General features: G+C 48.3%; 1 protein-coding gene across 2 annotated transcripts in view; it reads left to right on the top strand.

Moving 5' to 3' along the window:
* SCARA3 (scavenger receptor class A member 3) overlaps positions 1-19,244 on the top strand; it is a 269,913-nt gene that overhangs the window by 109,337 nt on the left and 141,332 nt on the right. The window lies entirely within an intron of this gene.

Raw genomic sequence — 19,244 nt, 5'->3', positions numbered from 1 at the left:
ATTTTGGCGGGAGGCGGGACCCTAATCAAACTCCCGATCCGGACTCCATTAAAAACAAACTTCACGAGTGCTACACCATCTATCCGGGCTCGGCGGAGATGGGTAGGTGACTCCTCGCGGACACGGGCAGAGTAAGGTAAGAGGCGGACCCTTTCTGTGCTAGCACGCCTTGAGACATGACGGGCTGGAGGCTGCAATACCGGCTGCCTTCAATCCCTGTGCAGCGTTTCCATTTTACAAACCGCACATGGACACCGCTCCTTGTTGTGCACACCTTCGTTTCAGTATGTCTATTTTTCCAGCGAGGTCATCACCGACCTCCTTGATTATTCTGCTAGCGTGTCCAATTGTATAGTTTAATTAATCTGAACTAAGCGGAGCCTTCCCCGCCTTTTTAATATGCGGGCACTCCATGAGAACTGATCAGATGGAGGCTTCCAACACCGGCTCCATGTCTCTTTTCTCCTATCGTTTTGCCTTAATCCTTACCGCGCTGTGGCATTGTAACATAAAATAAATTTAAACACACCTGAACACAGTGAAGTGTTTTTCCAGACCTTAGGTGTAACATGACTATTTTCACAGCCTAGTCAATACCGGTTCCTGTAATCTTGTGCAGCACCTACATTTTATAATCTGAACGATGCGAAGCGTTCTTCTTCACCCTTGTTGTAACATGTCTATTTTTTAGCCAAGTCTGAAGGCTTCCCCCGATGTACTGACCCGCCGATCACTCATGTGGTATTTAGCCCTTAACCCTTAGGTGAGTCTGGCGCCAATCACTTCATGACCACATGAGCCACTTAGGTTTGACTGCGCACACTGAATGGTAGGTGTCGCCACCCGCACACTCTAGGGTCATGATGCCACTCTAAGCCAACATGGTGTATATATAGTTGTCTGCTGTTTTTTATAAAATGGTTTTTAATTCTCTACCCCCTCACCTATATAGTTCTAGAGTGTGTGTGCACACCACACTGCACGATGTAACCACCTGGCATGGAGAGGTAGTGACAATTCCCCACACTGCCCCAAGCATGCGAAATTGTTTTCACATTCTGGCGTTGACAAGTCCTTGCTGTTCTAAATGAGAAATGTATTACTAATGTGCAATTGCTTTCTTTCTCATACTCTAGGCATAGGACTTCCCATGGAGGTAATCTGTATACCCATACCACACCATACACATGACACTGGCATGTTATTGAGTTAATTTTCTTGTTTATTTTTCACTTTTTAAGGTCCTGATGAATCGCAGGATAGTAATCCGTTTGCGAGAAACATGTTGACCACTTGTTTTTTTCAGAGCTCCACATAGGTCACTCTACCTAACGAGGTGACACTGAGTGAGCTTACTTTCACGATTTTAACTGCAATAGGGGGACCACCAGAATAAAATTGTTTCCGGTACCTCTTACTGCATTTTAACCTTCACCTCAGGCTCAGTTGCCTCCCCGCCCACACACCCACACTTCACCATAGGGCAGTTGGATACAAAAGATCTCCGCCAAAGTGCCCCTCTTTGAGGTGTGCCCGTCGGGGATTGCACCGCCCCCCCGACGAGGAGCAACCGCCGATGATGAAGCATGACATCCTTCGGGGTGTGTGAGGCAAATACATCCAACAAAAGGGATGCCCACAGGTGTTACATTTACACCTATGGTCACGCCAGTGTGTGCATAGTCCTTCCTAGTATTCCCCTTCTCCTTCCTTCCCCCTCTGGTGCAGGAACAGTTCAGCCCCCCACTTTGTTAGTGCTTACACAGGCCCAGTCAGGTGTACCCAGCATCGCAGAATGCGTCCGGTATTCCACCTCTCTCCAAGTGTTGTGCTCCATGTCATTCCCCAACAGACAATCAACTGGCACGGCAGGGCTTACGGCAACTCGAAGTGAACCTGCAACCCCTTCCCACTCAAAGGGAACCTCAGCCACTGGATAGTGGCCCATTCTGCCGTCAGCCATCGCGGCGGGGTGGAGTACATTAGGAACAACCTGCTCTGGAGACACCAGTTGACTTCTCACCATAGTCATACTGGCTCCTGTATCTCTCAGAGCCTCCCCTCTCTGGCCATTGATGGTGACCCATTGCCCATACTTTGTAGTATTTGGGGGCACCTGGATCTTTGGAACCATCTCCCGCTCTCCCAGGGACACTAAGGTGACACCCGCCCACTCACCCCCCTTATCTAAGGGCAACTCCTCCCCGAGCGCTACACTAGCTACTCCCGGTGACTTTCCTCCGGTGGGAGGGGGTGGTCTCTTTGGGCATCTGACATCTCCCTTATAATGTCCAACACCACCGCATTCAAAACAGTGGAGAACCCTTGGCTGCTGGCTTTGGCCAGGATTAGGGTTTCTGGGCGGGTTTGCCCTTGGGGTGAAACCTGCTCCCTTACCTTGGAAATTATTTTGGGGACCTTTGGAGAACTCCTTCTTTTTATCTCCCCCCTCCTTCTTCTGGGGTGCGCCCTGTCCAGCTTTTTGAGAATCCCCTCCTGTCCCCTTTGAGGACACCCGGGTACTTGCCCAAGTGTCCGCCTCCTCTGCAAGCTTCCGGGGATTGGTCAGCTTGCTATCCACCAGGTGTTGGCGCAACTCGGGAAAACATTTCTCGAGGAGGTGTCCTTTCAAAAATAGATTGTACAGCCCCTCATAATCTTTCACCTCGCTGCCCTTGACCCAACCCTCCAAAGCTTTCTTGGCGTAGTCTAAAAAGTCTACCCAATTCTGGGTACTCAGTTTGTGACTTCCCCTGAATTTCTGTCTGTATCTTTCAGGGGTAAGTCCAAACTTCTTCACCAGTGCCACCTTCATTGTAGGGTAGTGGGTTTGCTCATCCTGCTCCAGAGCCAACAAGGTGTCTCTGCCAGCAGGGGGCATGTATTTATACAGCCCACCTCCCCAGTGAGTTTCTAAGATCCCGTGAGCCCTTAGAGAAACTTCGTAGGCGGCCAGCCATTTGGCAATGTCATCGCCTGGGGTGTAACTAGCGATGACATCTTTGGGTAAATAGGGTCTGAGTTCCCTGGTGTTCACTTTATTTTCGCTGCCACCATTATCTGGATTGGGAGGCCTTTGTATTAAGGCTTGTAGGTCCATCTCTTTGATGGTTCGCTCATGGGCTAACCTCCTTTCCTCCCTTTCCATCTCCATCCTAGCTAATTCCAACTTCATTCTCCTCTCCTCCCTCCTATCTTCTAGCTCGGCGTCAGTTAAACCCCTGTCTGAGACGCTGCTGCTCGCCCTCGAAGGTGTCCTGGGACCTGTCAGCAGATTCCCCCTTCCAGCTTGGTTCAACATTGCAATCTCAAGGACAGTGTCCCCGTCACTCTCTTCGGTATCTGGTTCTTCCCTTAAATGAGCTTCCACCCATGCCCTTATGCTTGTCAGCAATTCGCCTTTCTTGGCACCTTTGTTAAAGAATACACCTTGTTGCTGACACCATTCTCTGAGTTGGGCCACAGTATTGGATTCTAGCTCTTTAAAATTCAACTCCATCTTTCACTTAAGGAATAAAATTAACACACAGGAGAAAACCAAGAAGTGACCTGAGGTTAACCTCCACCCACCACCAGAAATAAATTTGAAAAAAAAACAAAATTCAAATTAGGAGGGCCGCAAGGAGAAAACTCCTGGTGTAGGTCAGTGTATTGCGTTGAATTACTAATGAGTAGCTGCAACCAAGTCAGAATCCCACCGCTAGGCACCAAATGTTGGAACCTGGGATGTCAGGTCACCTAGGGTAGCCTGGCCTAGGGGTAAGACATACAATTCTAGAGGCACAGTGTGAGGTTGCAAACCACCCAATAGTAAATCCACGTAATAGCACGCAAAAACAACACTACACCAAGTATAGGAAAATAAGTACTGCTTTATAATATAATATATTCTGTTCTCTTATACTTTAGAATTCACAGTTCAGTACTTTACAATCAATCAGGTGAAATAACAATCCGCTAAAGTCTTGGGAGAGAAAACTACCACTCAGTATAAGCAAAAGCAGATGTCATGGGATTAATAGCAATCTTTTTAGCAGTGTTAACTGGCATTAAAAATCCACATCAATAGTATCTTTCATTACATTTAGATGTCATGTAAACAGTAGCTCTACTTTCAGGAATGTTACTTATCTCAATGTTTATCATTAATAATATATTTAATCAGTTCACAACATTGACCAAATCTGACTTCAGTGAGGAATTCCAGTTTACCCCTTAGTTTAGTTATTAACCAGCAATCTTTGTGAGGAGCTTAAACCTTCACTTAGCCATCAGGTTTCTTTATGCTACTCCCCAACCTGTATTAAACAGGGAGGAAAACGACCAGTGCCTTAGTTACTTCACCGTAGGTGCTAGCGCCGCTTCCCCCTGCAATTCTCCTCCTTACTTGTGAATGATTTGGCCGGGATCGTCTTGCGCCAGGCTTAAAAGGGGAACAGCAGACAAGGGGGTCGGGGAACCAAGGCAGGCGAGGCCCTCATGCCTCAGAAGGCTCCACTATGCTCACTTCCCCCCCCTCGGGCCAGCTCCTCAGCGTGGCGCTCGAGCGGAGGACAACCAGGGCAGATATCGCGATGCTCCCCCGGCCCCTACCGGGCCTCTAAACACTCCCTCCCTGCTCGGGCCAGCTCCTCAGTGTGGCGCTCGAGCAGGAGGGAAAGGGCGGATCTCTCGGCGAGCTGTGGAAGCCGGCGCACCTCCTCAGCGTTGTCCGGCGGGGGCTGCTACTCCAGCTGACATGCGCGGAAGGCGCTCACGCTGGTGTCTCCTCTCGCTGCGCCCGCTCACAGAAAGGACGCACTACTCACGGGCCTGCTCACTTCTGTGCCCCTCCTTCCGGGGATATCAGCATCAGACGGGGCATGCGCGAAGGCGCCTTCACTTTCCTCACAACTGGGTCGCTACAGGCAACGCGTCTAAAGCGCGGTAGGCGCCCCCCGGGTCCCGCTCACGAAGGGAAGCCTCGCAAGGCTTCTCAGGCTCAATGGATCCTGCGGGGGCGCTGCCACGGAGCGCGATCGGTGCCCCAGGGGTCCCGCTTCCAATTGAAGGCAGTGAACAAGTTCCTCACCCCACACTTTCTACCTAACAGGCGGGGAGGCTTGCCACACGTCACAGGACCAGTCCGTGGTAAGGAAATCTTGAAATTGTCCAGTGGAAGTACCTCCTTTCCACACTATAGCGAGGAGGGGGGATAAAAACGGGGAGGCTCCTTCAGAATAAATCCACAGAGCTCTTCCTCAGCACTAATCCCCTATCCCTCCTTACTGGACAGACTAGGGGCACAGGGGAACTCTTAGTTCAGCTCCCAGGGCAGGGTTCTTCTCAGCTCCCAAGACTACTAGAATTAACCCCTTCACCTATCTGTCCAGGATCAGCAGGATGAGCTAACTTGGCTAGGACAACAGGAAATAGGAGGTGGAAAAGCCTTGACAGAGGGCTACTCTTGTAGAGGAAACCACCCTTCAGGATCCTACCCCTACCAGACCTCAGCCTTCACTCTAGCTGCTCCTCACTGACAGACCAAATGGCTGTCCAGCATTCCGCCTTATATAGGCTGCCCCTCAGTGGTCCAGAATGGACCAGAAGGTTCTGGAACACCCTATACTAGTCTATGGACAAGTTCTGGGCTTGGCAGTTAGGGCAGTTGGTAGCCACCATTTTGTGGTTCCAACTTTTCCTGTCAAAACAGGCCTCTGGGCCTGAGGTGAAAGACTATGAGAGGAAAAAGAACACCTATCCCCTTGGCCAACACCTATAAAAACTAGTAGACACAAAAATTATTAAGGGTATGAGGGGCAAAAAGGGGACAAAATAAATAATAATTTGGAGGGACTACGCAAAAAAAACAGACAGGTCTAACACGCGTCCCCCCCAGCTGAAAGTGGGGAGAACTACCCAACCCCTTGGGAGTCCTCATCACTAAGGCGGAAATACCTGGAGAGACCGTCTGCATTGGCGTGGTCCACTCCAGGCCGATGTTCCACCCGGAAGTCCATTCCCTGTAGGGAGATAGACCACCTCAACAGCTTGGGATTTTCCCCCTTCATTTGCATCAGCCAACGAAGGGGTCGGTGGTCAGTCTGAACCAGGAAGTGCGAGCCAAAGAGGTATGGCCGCAGCTTCTTCAGAGCCCACACCACCGCAAAAGCTTCCCGCTCAATTGCACTCCACTTCTGTTCCCGGGGAAGCAGTCTCCTGGATAAGAAGACTACAGGCTGATCCAGGCCCTCTTCATTTAGTTGCGATAACACTGCCCCAATGCCATGTTCTGATGCATCCGTTTGGACAATGAACTCCTTGGAGAAGTCTGGGGCCCTCAGGACCGGTGCTACACACATTGCCTGCTTCAACTTTTCAAAGGCTTGCTGACAAGCCTTTGTCCAAACTACCCGTCGAGGTTGTTTCTTGGAGGTGAGCTCCGTGAGGGGCGCTACTATTGTGCCATACCCCTTCACAAAGCGACGGTAGTAGCCTGTGAGGCCCAGGAAAGCTCGGACCTCAGTCTGTGTCTTGGGGGGTTCCCAGGCCATGATTGCCTCAATCTTTGCCTGCAGGGGCTGCACTGACCCCCTACCCACCAAGTGTCCAAGGTACACAACCGACCCCTGCCCAATCTGGCATTTGCTGGCCTTGATTGTCAATCCAGCCTTTTTCAGGGCCTGGAGAACTGCTTGCAAATGTTGCAAATGGTCCTCCCAACTGCTACTGAAGACAGCAATGTCATCCAGGTAGGCAGCAGAGAAACTCTCCATTCCAGAGAGGACCTGGTTCACCAGCCGCTGAAATGTGGCAGGGGCATTCTTGAGCCCAAAGGGCATCACACAGAACTGGAAGTGTCCCTCAGGCGTGGAGAAGGCTGACCTTTCCCTTGCTCCATCTGTCAAGGAGATCTGCCAGTACCCTGAAGTGAGGTCAAAGGTACTCAGATATTGGGCAGCTCCTAGCCGGTCAATTAATTCATCCGCCCTAGGGATCGATGAGCATCAGTCTTTGTAACTGAGTTCAGTCCTCGGTAATCCACACAGAACCTCAGTTCTGGTGTGGTGCCTGGTGGGGCGGCTTTTGGCACTAGCACCACCGGACTGGACCAAGGGCTGTTGGAAGGTTCTATCACTCCTAGCGCTAGCATCTTGGCAACCTCTCCATGGATGCTAGCCTTCACCTTGTCTGACAGCCTGTAGGTCTTTGACTTCACTGGGGGGCTGTCTCCTGTGTCCACATCATGGGTACACAGGTGGGTTCTTCCCGGGACAAGGGAGAACAGCGAAGAGTACTGCTCCAATACCTGGCCCCTCCTTCCGGGGATATCAGCATCAGACGGGGCATGCGCGAAGGCGCCTTCACTTTCCTCACAACTGGGTCGCTACAGGCAACGCGTCTAAAGCGCGGTAGGCGCCCCCGGGGTCCCGCTCACGAAGGGAAGCCTCGCAAGGCTTCTCAGGCTCAATGGATCCTGCTGGGGCGCTGCCACGGAGCGCGATCGGTGCCCCAGGGGTCCCGCTTCCAATTGAAGGCAGTGAACAAGTTCCTCACCCCACACTTTCTACCTAACAGGCGGGGAGGCTTGCCGCACGTCACAGGACCAGTCCGTGGTAAGGAAATCTTGAAATTGTCCAGTGGAAGTACCTCCTTTCCACACTATAGCGAGGAGGGGGGATAAAAACGGGGAGGCTCCTTCAGAATAAATCCACAGAGCTCTTCCTCAGCACTAATCCCCTATCCCTCCTTACTGGACAGACTAGGGGCACAGGGGAACTCTTAGTTCAGCTCCCAGGGCAGGGTTCTTCTCAGCTCCCAAGACTACTAGAATTAACCCCTTCACCTATCTGTCCAGGATCAGCTGGATGAGCTAACTTGGCTAGGACAACAGGAAATAGGAGGTGGAAAAGCCTTGACAGAGGGCTACTCTTGTAGAGGAAACCACCCTTCAGGATCCTACCCCTACCAGACCTCAGCCTTCACTCTAGCTGCTCCTCACTGACAGACCAAATGGCTGTCCAGCATTCCGCCTTATATAGGCTGCCCCTCAGTGGTCCAGAATGGACCAGAAGGTTCTGGAACGCCCTATACTAGTCTATGAACAAGTTCTGGGCTTGGCAGTTAGGGCAGTTGGTAGCCACCATTTTGTGGTTCCAACTTTTCCTGTCAAAACAGGCCTCTGGGCCTGAGGTGAAAGACTATGAGAGGAAAAAGAACACCTATCCCCTTGGCCAACACCTATAAAAACTAGTAGACACAAAAATTATTAAGGGTATGAGGGGCAAAAAGGGGACAAAATAAATAATAATTTGGAGGGACTACGCAAAAAAACCAGACAGGTCTAACAATGCTGATATGTAATTTTGTGAGACAACAGAAAATATCTCTTAATAGGTTTTCCTTAAGCAGCTGACACACCAGATCATCAATATGTTTTCTCATGATATGCTGTAGGATTGAAATAGGATTTTGTACTTTCGTATTCGTTGTGGTTTGGAAAGAGACAGGTGCGCTCAGTCTTTACCTTGTTGCACATGGGGTGATACTTGAACCCCAAACTTTAGTGATTTGCAGACGTCTAGAAGGGGTCAATTGTTAGAAAAGTGAAGAACAAGCTCCGCCATGAATTCTGAAACATTGATTCCTGCTGGGGTGTTACAAAACATACACAATACGCAGCTGTGTAGCTGGCCCAGATAAGGCCTCTGTAGAAGGCATGATCAGGGCGGTAGTTGAATGTTTCACTAAATATTTACATCAACATTTGCATTAGTGGGGTGGAACATCCCCTAACAGGGTTATTGAGGTGGAACATCCCCTAACTCCGGGTTATTGAGGTGGAACGTCACCAAAATCAGGGTTATTGAGGTGGAACATCCCATAACTCAGGGTTATTGAGGTGGAACGTCACCAAACTCAGGGTTATTAGGGTGGAACTTCACCAAAATCAGGGTTATTGAGGTGGAACGTCACCAAACTCAGGGTTAATGAGGTGGAACGTCACCAAACTCAGGGTTATTAGGGTGGAACGCCACCAAACTCAGGGGTATTGAGGTGGAACATCACCAAACTCAGGGTTATTAGGGTGGAACGTCACCAAACACAGGGTTATTAGGTTGGACCGTCACCAAACTCAGGGTTATAGAGGTGGAACGTCACCAAACTCAGGGTTATTAGGGTGGAACGTCACCAAACTCAGGGTTATTGAGGTAGAACGTCACTAAACTCAGGGTTATTAGGGTGGAACGTCACCAAACTCAGGGTTATTAAGGTGGAACGTCACCAAACTAAGGGTTATTAGGGTGGAACGTCACTAAAGTCAGGGTTATTGAGGTGGAACGTCACCAAACTCAGGGTTATTGGTGTGGAACATCCCCTAACTCAGGGTTATTGAGGTGGAACATCCCCTAACTCAGGGTTATTGGTGTGGAACATCCCCTTACTCAGGGTTATTAAGGTGGAACATCACCAAACTCAGGGTTATTGAGATGGATCATCCCCTAACTGAGGCTTATTGAGGTGGAACATCCCCTAACTTAGTGTTTTTGATGTAGAACGTCACCAAACTCAGGGTTATTGAGGTGGATCATTACCTAACTCAGGGTTATTGGGGTGGAACATCACCTAACTCAGGGTTATTGGGGTGGAACATCCCCTGACTTAGGGTTATTGAGGTGGAACCTCACCAAACTCAGGGTTATAAGGGTGGAACATCACCAAACTCAGGGTTATTGAGGTGGATCATCCCCTAACTCAGGGTTATTGAGGTGGAACATCACCTAACTCAGGGTTATTGAGGTGGATCATCACATAACTCTGGGTTATTGGGGTGGAACCTCACCAAACTCAGGGTTATTGAGGTGGAACCTCCCCAAACTCTCAGGGTTATTGAGATGGAACCTCACCAAACTCAGGGTTATTGAGGTGTAACGGCACCTAACTCAGGGTTGTTGAGGTGGAACATCACCAAACTCAGGGTTCTTAGTGTGGAACATCGCCAAACTCAGGGTTATTGAGGTGGAACGTCACCAAACTCAGGGTTATTAGGGTGGAACGTCACCAAGCTCCGGGTTATATGGGTGGAACATCCCCTAATTTAGGGTTATTGGGGTGGAACATCCCCTAACTCCGGGTTATTGAGGTGGAACATCCCCTAACTCAGGGTTATTGAGGTGGAACATCCCCTAACTTAGGGTTATTGAGGTGGAACATCACCTAACTTAGGGTTATTGAGGTGGAACATCCCCTGACTCAGGGTTATAGAGGTGGAACGTCACCAAACTCAGGGTTATTAGGGTGGACGTCACCGAACTCAGGGTTATTGAGGTGGATCATACCCTAACTCAGGGTTATTGAGGTGGAACATCAGCTAATTCAGGGTTATTGGGGTGGAACATCCCCTGACTCAGGGTTATTGAGGTGGAATGTCACCAAACTCAGGGTTATTGAGGTGGATCATCCCCTAACTCAGGGTTATTGAGGTGGAACATCACCTAACTCAGGGTTATTGAGGTGGATCATCAGCTAACTTAGGGTTATTGGGGTGGAACCTCACCAAACTCCGGGTTATTGAGGTGGAACGTCACCAAACTCAGGGTTATTGAGGTGGATCATCCCCTAACTCAGGGTTATTGAGGTGCATCATCACCAAACTCAGGGTATTGGGTGTGGAACATCACCAAACTCAGGGTAATTGGGGTGGAACTTCACCAAACTCAGGGTTATTGAGGTGGAACCTCACCAAACTCACGGTTATTGGGGTGGATCATCCCCCAACTCAGGGTTATTGAGGTGGAACATCACCAAACTCATGGTTATTGAGGTGGAACGTCACCAAACTCCGGGTTATTGAGGTGGAACGTCACCAAGCTCAGGGTTATTGGGCTGGAACATCACCTAACTGTGGTGTAATGGGGTGGATCATCTCCTAACTCAGGGTGATTGGGGTGGATCATCCCCGAACTCAGGGTTATTGAGGTGGAACGTCACCAAACTCAGGGTTATTGGGGTGAAACGTCATATAACTCAGGGTTATTTGGGTGGATCATCCCCTAAGTCATGGTTATTGAGGTGGAACGTCATCAAACTCAGGGTTATTGGAGTGAAACGTCATCTAACTCAGGGTTATTGGGATGGAACAACACCTAGTTCAGGTTTGGGGTGGAACTTCACCTACCCCAGGCTTAGTGAGATAGGACTCCACCTATTTTAGGGTTACAGAGCAGGAACTCCATCTAGTGGGGAGGATGTTGTTCACATTATAAAACTCTGCAATGTTTTTTGAGCAACAAAGTAAAATGTTGTAGATTTTTTGGTTCTTCTGTTCTCTTTTTCTTTTGATGACTACATGAAAATGATATTATTATAGAAAGCCAATCATATTTGACATGACGGATGGAAGGGGCGAGAGAACCGGACTTAGGAACTCTGATACAAATTTGACTATCCGAGCATAGTTTAAATACACACAACAAGGGTCCAATGAAATGGCTAAATTTGCTTTTATCTGAAAAAGAATGACACTTTGCACGTCTGTGGTCCAACATATGCTTCCATCTTTATGAAATGCAGTTACCCGCTTAAAGTAACCCCATCTATTGCATCGCTGTAGTAGAGCCACACATCAGTAGCACTATTGTTCAAGGCTCATTGTGACCATAGCAGGAAACTGGGTGCGCAATCTAAGGCTATTTGTAACATGAACCCCAGGTTTAAGTTTAAAGTAAAGAAGAGCAGGTGGAAACCTGCGAACAAAAGTAGTGTTGCTCCCACTCTTCGGACATCACAGTCGACACAATGTACCTAAAAGGTTTAGGTACTTTTACTTAAGCTGTTGTTAAATTACATGTTCTTTGGCTCCCCTCCCGCACTTCCTCTATTAGGACAGCAATGATATGCGTCATATTTGTTTTGACCAGGTTGACCTCCCACAAGTTCTCCTTTAACCAGCTGGTCCCCACATGCAATGGGATATTACATAGAGCATTGGGTGCTGTGTGGATACTGCCATGTGTCTGAGGGACAGCTGCTATGGTCTACACCCAGCAGTCTCACAAATTGGTTTTGCATAAGTGGGCGGCATGTGAAGACAGTGGCCCATCTCACCCCATGGTACCACATGACTCATCCCAAGGACCTTCCCTTGCAGGAACATGTTCTGCTGCTGAAATGTTGTTCCACCAATCTTCACAAGGATTTTGTGGCTACAATCTGTGATCAATGAAGTGAAACATCACTGATAGGGCCAGTATCACACAGAATCCAGAAGCACCTTCACTCATGGTACTCCAGGGTCATTAACCAAGCTGACTAAAGCAGACTCAACCAGGAAAGTGAAAACTTTACTTGCGCAACATTGATTCAACATAGTGAACTTCTCTCAATGAAGTCAGCCTAGGGGTCTGAGTTTACCCATGGTGGGTGGTCCAACGATCTAATAAAGTGGAACAGGAGACACCTCTGGCAGAGAACAGTTTGCAGCATTTAGGCCTTGTCGCCACGGAGGAGGGAGTTTGGTTTAGCAAGAAGCTCCCACCGCAATGGCAGATCATGGGTAACAGCAATTCCACAACATTAATCTATCAGGGTGGATCTGCTGTTACTAGTGTGGACACTGAAAATTTCCCCTCCAAGTGGATATTCATTGCAGGGATCCACATCACAAATGCTTCTGATATGTTGGGAGGTTTCTTCCCCAAGTCATGGACATTCAAAAGTCTTTCTATTATTCTGGTACATATGGCAGGCATGCAGGCAGGAAGGAAGGTGCCATCACCAACATCAGTAGTAGGCTGGTCAGCCTAAATGAGGACCCTTGTCCGGCACCAGGGTGTCGGAGCCTCCCAGCGGCCTTCCCAATGACAGTGATCACAGCGGCTCCACCTTTGGGACACTGCCTTTTCCTTCCTTAGTTAGAGGATCACCAAGTTTTTTCAGTTGTTCTGTTAATGCCCACTTTTTAGTGATGCTCCACCTATTAAAGAATATTGCCATTTTATTTGGGGGGGGGGGAGTTTTATATAGTACGAACTAGACCCGAAAGGTATCAGAGCGCTTTACATGAGCACCAGTTATGTTACAGATGGACACATTAATTTTTTGTTAGGGATGGGGAGATTAAATGATTTGTCCAGAATCGCAGAATGTTGAGCATCCCTTCCTAGACTCAAATCTGATTCCCCAGCTCAGAGGTCGTCCACCCTAGCCGTACGGTCACATTCTCTCACAAGAGAGAATGTGGTGCTTACAGTGCTTCGACGCCTCTTTGGGGGTAGTAAACGCTACATAGACACAATTAAAATACAATATGCAAGTTAAATGCATGCATCATTACAAGAATGAAAAAACAAACCAAAATTAAGTCTTTCTGCTGTGAGTCATCAATCAGTTTCCCCCAACATGTGTTGAAATGAAATCTCCTGGCAGCAGAAATGCAGAGTAATGTGAAAGCCCACAAGTGGACATCTTTAAGCCCTTCCCTAATGGAGAGGATTAATGGTGTGTTGTGTGACTTAAACCACTGCAGCTCATGTGTCTGCCTGACCTAAAGAGGAGTTAGATTTCTCATTCACTCTCTAGTGTATGCTTCCGAGCGGTCATAACAGGTCAGACTAAGTGAGCCAGCAGGATTTGAAAACCTCCCCTCCTCCTCCCATTCCCCATAGATATCATTTATCAGTGTTACCACTTCAAGGGTCTATTGTAGTCCATCAGAATTGTTTCATCATCAACAGCTTGGCCTGTCTTCTAAGGATTGAACTTCACACCCCACCACTGCTAATATTTCACCACTACTGAGTTCCAGCTATTAACCTGATATTTATTGTGTCAAGTGACAATATGGCTGAGCCAAGAAAGTGCTCGGCCTATAGAATTCAATATACTACCATGTACATGGGATGCACCAAAGGCCCTTCCACTTATCTCCCTTTACTTAATCATGATTAACATAGCGTGACCTACTCTAGCTCCAGATGAGATACATTGTTAAATGTGAGGTCTCTTGTATGACTCACTGAGAAAGTAGGAAGGGCTCCAGTCATTCCACACTATTGATTGACACCCTAAGTTTCAAGCAGTCGCCTGCTCTCCAAGCACCCTATTACAAACAGGGCACATTTTCCCTGTATGTGCCACAGCGCACCTTTAAATAGGTGGGCCATGCGCAAACAGGGGAAGTGTGCCCTATTACAGTGAATGCGCTGCAACCAGGGCAGCCGTGAAGCCGTGCTGCCATGGGGGCAGCTCATTCAAGTGAAATACGCAGCTGCAAACCCATGCTGCTATGGGAGCAGCTCATTCAAATGAAATGCGGAGCTGCTGCACTTCGCATGTTTCACTGTGCAGGCAGCAACCTACACTTTAAAGAGGTATTAGGGATCCCTTTGCAGGCAAATGCAGTGAAATACTTCACCCGCCAGCAGGGGGAAGTCTGGGGGGTCCATAGGACCCCCTTTGCCCCTCTATAGGGTTGCCATCAAGGGCGCACTGACAGTGCACCAACGTTTTGTGGCACACTTTCATTGCACCTCCTGACAGCTTTTTTGCCTCTGCGCCCATAATACAGTGCGGGTGCAGAGGTAAAGAGATTCCCTCATTTTTTTTTGTTGCATGCCCTATGCAAATGGTGAATAGAGCTGGCTCTTCATGTCACCAGCTCTATCTGTATTACAGAAGGAGCGGCACAATTGTCTGCGGACACTTCTATAATACCAAAGTGCCCCAGGGGTGGCCAAAGCCACCACACATGCCCGTTGCGCCCCTGGGGCCTTTTCTGTAATGTGGCCCTAGATATTTAAAATGAGAGCCATACTCAATTCAACAATTTGCTAATGCCTAGTATCTGTGGGCCAGAATCTGTTGAACACACTAACACCTAATATTAGACTTAATGACGACCAGCTGTTCTTCACAAACTCCTGCCATCAGAACAGCTCTCTGGTGTTAATCATCAATTAAGCAATTCTTGTAATGAGAATTTCCTGTTTTCAATGAAGCCACAAGGACTAGATATTGCTGCAAGCTCACTGAATGGCCTATCTGACTGTATACCTTTTTTAGTCTTTGACCCTCAGGAGTCAGCAAGAACAGTCAAAGCTTACTCTTGAGAGCTAGACTGTGGGCTTGAAACTCAGATACAGGGAAAACTTACATTATACACAATAAACTAATGTAACCTGCCAGTTCTATTTCTTTTGGACAAAGGTTACAACTTGTGTTCTTTTGAGTTCTGTAACTTTGTAGATATTCAGTAGCACAGCAATGGCTGACCCTTGGAGAGGTGTGACAGAAAGAGAGCAGCGCAGGGGATTTATTGCTTAGGGCCTCAATACGATATCGGGCAGAAACCATCTCGGATTCGGGAGCCGACCAACTCTCGTTCAGCGGTTCCGCCGACCAATTATGATGGACCGAACGGTCTTCGGTCGTAGTCCCATTGTTCCCTACGGGAGCCCATGTTCTGCCGGATAACACAGGCTCCAATGGGGAGTTAGGGTGTCTGTGTAAAATCATGCACCCTGTCGCAGGCACCCCATTGTGCCTGCCACATAGTGCAGAGTTTTACAGGGGGGGGGGGGGGTCCCTTAGGTGCCCCTCTGGTCCCCCAACCGGAACCTGCAGGATGAAGGAGGCCGACTCGGAAAGGCTGTTGGAAATTGACATCGTAATTGGTCGAGCAAAAACGCTGTCCATAGAGCTGCACGATGCGGTTCCGACCGGCACGCCTTCACCGATAGCTAGTCGGACTTGATTAGGAAGGACCGGTCAGTTTACAATCCGAACGCGAACAACCTAATCGGTCGTATGGATTGTAAACCGACCGATTCGGTCTGAAGGGTTCCGATGCAGTCTAGGAAATTCTGACAGTTGGGCAGAGGCTTTCCGCCTGACTTCGTAATGAAGCCCTAAATTGTATCCCTATGGGAGCAGAGATCACCGTAGTAGGGATCTCCACAAAGAATTTATATTGAAACACAGAGTCCGAGGTCTCCGGCATAAATTTTTTAATTGGATTTTACAATATGTGAGCAGTAGTTTGTGAGGATGTCGTTCGTACATCAAGTGTATGGAATACGCAGTGGTGTAGCTGAATGCAGAGAGCCTATGGAAACAGAATTTCACACTTTAGCAAAGAGATGAAGAGTTAGCCAACAAATAAAAAATCTTTCTCTCGCCTGTACTAGTAGCTACTGAGAGGACTGCCTCAGTTGTTTAATGAATTCCAACACGAGCCTTATATCTGAACTTTTGTGAACTTTCATATTAGTGAACGTTTTTGGGTGAAGCTCTCTACACAGGATTTTGCAATAGTTATTTAGTGAACTGATAGCATCTCTTACTGCCAAACTCCTGTGCTCAGGAGAAATACGCTGTGGCCTTCCTGAGAGGAGAGCTTTGTAACATCCAGTTTTTAAAGACCACTGCAATCTAGAGTGCCAATTATACCCTTGCATCAACAATGACTCATGCTCTCTTATCCCTCCCACATTAAGAAGGCATGCCTATAGTTGTCTGAAATACAATATCAAATATAGAGTTAAATACAAAGATCTGTTCATACAGAAAGACAGACATGCATTCTGGGGCACATGGAGCAATTTGTCATATTTCAGTAATCACATGCAAAGTTACCTGCTTAGGAAAACAGGGGTAGGCTGGAACAATCACCTCTGCCTGTGTTTATTGGGGGTCTACAGGTGCTGACCTCAACGTTTACACTCTTTCAAACTTTCGAATTGATGAATGTTCTTTGGGCTCCCCTCTCTCTCTCTTTCTCTCTCTTTCTCTCTCTCTCACCCCCACCCCTCTCTCTCACCTCCCCTCTCTCTCTCTCTTACCTCTCTCTCTCTATTTCGATCTCTCTTACCTCTCTCTACCTCTCTTACCTCTCTTAACTCTTACCATAGACATTTTTACCAAACAGGAAGACTTCATGCTACTAATTTATCATACATGGAATCTGAAATCTCGGTGTAAAAGCCCAGCTCTAATTTCCTTATTACAGGGCAGTTGTGGCCAGCAATGTGTAAAATGTGTGTAATTAACTTTCATTTAACTGCACAAAATTTGGGGAAAATTGCACAAAATTACGCATGTTTATCAAAATGTAAATCCTCCATTTTTTGTGCGAAATGTTTCCTCATGTCAGTTTTCATTTGAGAGAAGATTAACTAGAACAGCAGCTCGTGGTTGTGATACATTTTTACCAGGAATGGCAAGTTTTGCAGTACGTGTTTACAGCAGAAGGCGCTTGATTACACAATGTGGTGTAATTTTATAAATTCGGAAATTTTACTGGCGTAATTTACATTTCTTCCAAGTCTAAATGTGATGTCCCTAGTCACCTATAATAAAGAAAAGAAGTAGCCACTGAACTTCTCAGTTGAGTTCTGACTTTACAATGGCTATTCCCAGAGCCAGCAGCTGAGGGGAAAGGCTGAGCACTTTTAAAAAATTAAAATGAAACTCTTTTCGTTCTGCTGCTTTGTGTTTTGTTTTTTTAGCTAAACAGTGAGAAGGAGAAAGAAGATATTTATAGCAATATGTTTACTTTTTCCATGCTTTAGGTAAATATAGGAAACATTGAATCTTTGGCTGTTTCTGCGCATTCTGAGTACAGTACAGTGTTATGCTTTTTTTAATCTGACTTGCATTAAACTGATTCTAATGTATTTTTGCAACAAATATCTATTTCATTTTTGTGTGTTGGGTTTTGTATTAGAGATTCTATACAGAGGGCACAAACTCAGCAATCGGTCTAGGCAGACCGCACCGCCTATCTTTTCCTCCTTGTCCCGGCGGTCTCTCCTGCTGCACGCCAACGCAATACATAGGGCACAAACTCAGCAATCGGTCTAGGAAGACCGCAACGCCTACCTTTTCCTCCTTGTCCCGGCAGTCTCTCCTGCTGTACGCCAACACACCGGGGGACCACAATCACCAGCATTCCCCCTGTGGCGCCGGTCTGTGACTCCATTAACACGGGCCAGGCGGCGGTTGAAAAGCGGAGTGGGGGCTGGATACTACTGGCTCCGCCAACGCAATACAGAGGGCACAAACTCAGCAATCGGTCTAGGCAGACCGCAACGCCTACCTTTTCCTCCTTGTCCCGGCGGTCTCTCCTGCTGCACGCCAACACACCGGGGGACCACAACCACCAGCTTTCCCCCTGTGACACCACGAACATGCGCCAGGCGGCGCTTGAAAAGTGGAGTAGGGGCCGCGCGTCGCGGGATGCGCGCGAGTGCGCGCTGGGCGAATCCCGGGCCAAGGGCGGGCCCGTTTCAGCCCGTTTCAGCTCGTTCGAGAACGGTTGAGGACGGGACGGGGCCCCCCCTAATATCTGCAATTAAAGGTTAGTGCATGAATAGTAGTCCGCCACTATTTAACAGATATTCACTGTACTAATTACTGCAAGTGATTAAAGGAGTAGCTGTTTTTTAACTTCCTCCTGTAATGACTACCTCTAAGGGCAGGAAGTCCATCATCGGCGGGTCAATAGTGGGCACTTTGGACCAATTTCTCACAAGAGCATCTTCTGTAAGCATGGGCGAAATCTGCAAAATCGCGGTCCGCGAAATTGTGCGAAAGCGAATTCGCGATCCACATAATTCGCGAATTCGCGCAAAATTGCGAATTTTTGTTTTTTTTTGCGTGTTCGCGGGGCTTTTTGCGTGTTTGCGGGGCTTTTTGCATGTTCGCGGGCCGCCTGCATGGCGAAGTTACCCATGCGGTCGTGTATGGGCACAGCACCCTCTGGTTCATCACTGCCACCCTCTGGTTCATCACTGCCACCCTCTGGTTCACCCCTGCCACCCTCAGGTTCAGCACTCACTACTGCCACCCTCTGGTTCATCACAGCACCCTCTGGTTCACCCCTGCTGCCACCCTCTGGTTCAGCACTCACCACTGCCACCCTCTGGTTCATCACAGCACCCTCTGGTTCACCACTGTCACCCTCTGGTTCACCACTACCACCCTCTTGTTCACCACTGCCACCCTCTGGTTCATCACTGCCACCCTCTGGTTCATCACTGCCACCCTCTGATTCATCACTGCCACCCTCTGGTTCGCCACTGCCACCCTCAGGATCATCACTGCCACCCTCTGGTTCACCGCTGCCACCCTCTGGTTCACCGCTGCCACCCTCTGGTTCACGCTGCCACCCTCTGGTTCACCGCTGCCACCCTCTGGTTTACCACTGCCACCCTCTGGTTCATCACAGCACCCTCTGGTTCACCACTGACACCCTCTGGTTCACC

The sequence above is a fragment of the Lissotriton helveticus genome, chromosome 6 (assembly GCF_964261635.1).
Source record: "Lissotriton helveticus chromosome 6, aLisHel1.1, whole genome shotgun sequence".
Lineage (NCBI taxonomy): Eukaryota > Metazoa > Chordata > Amphibia > Caudata > Salamandridae > Lissotriton > Lissotriton helveticus.
This window is presented reverse-complemented; position numbering and strand designations above follow the sequence as displayed.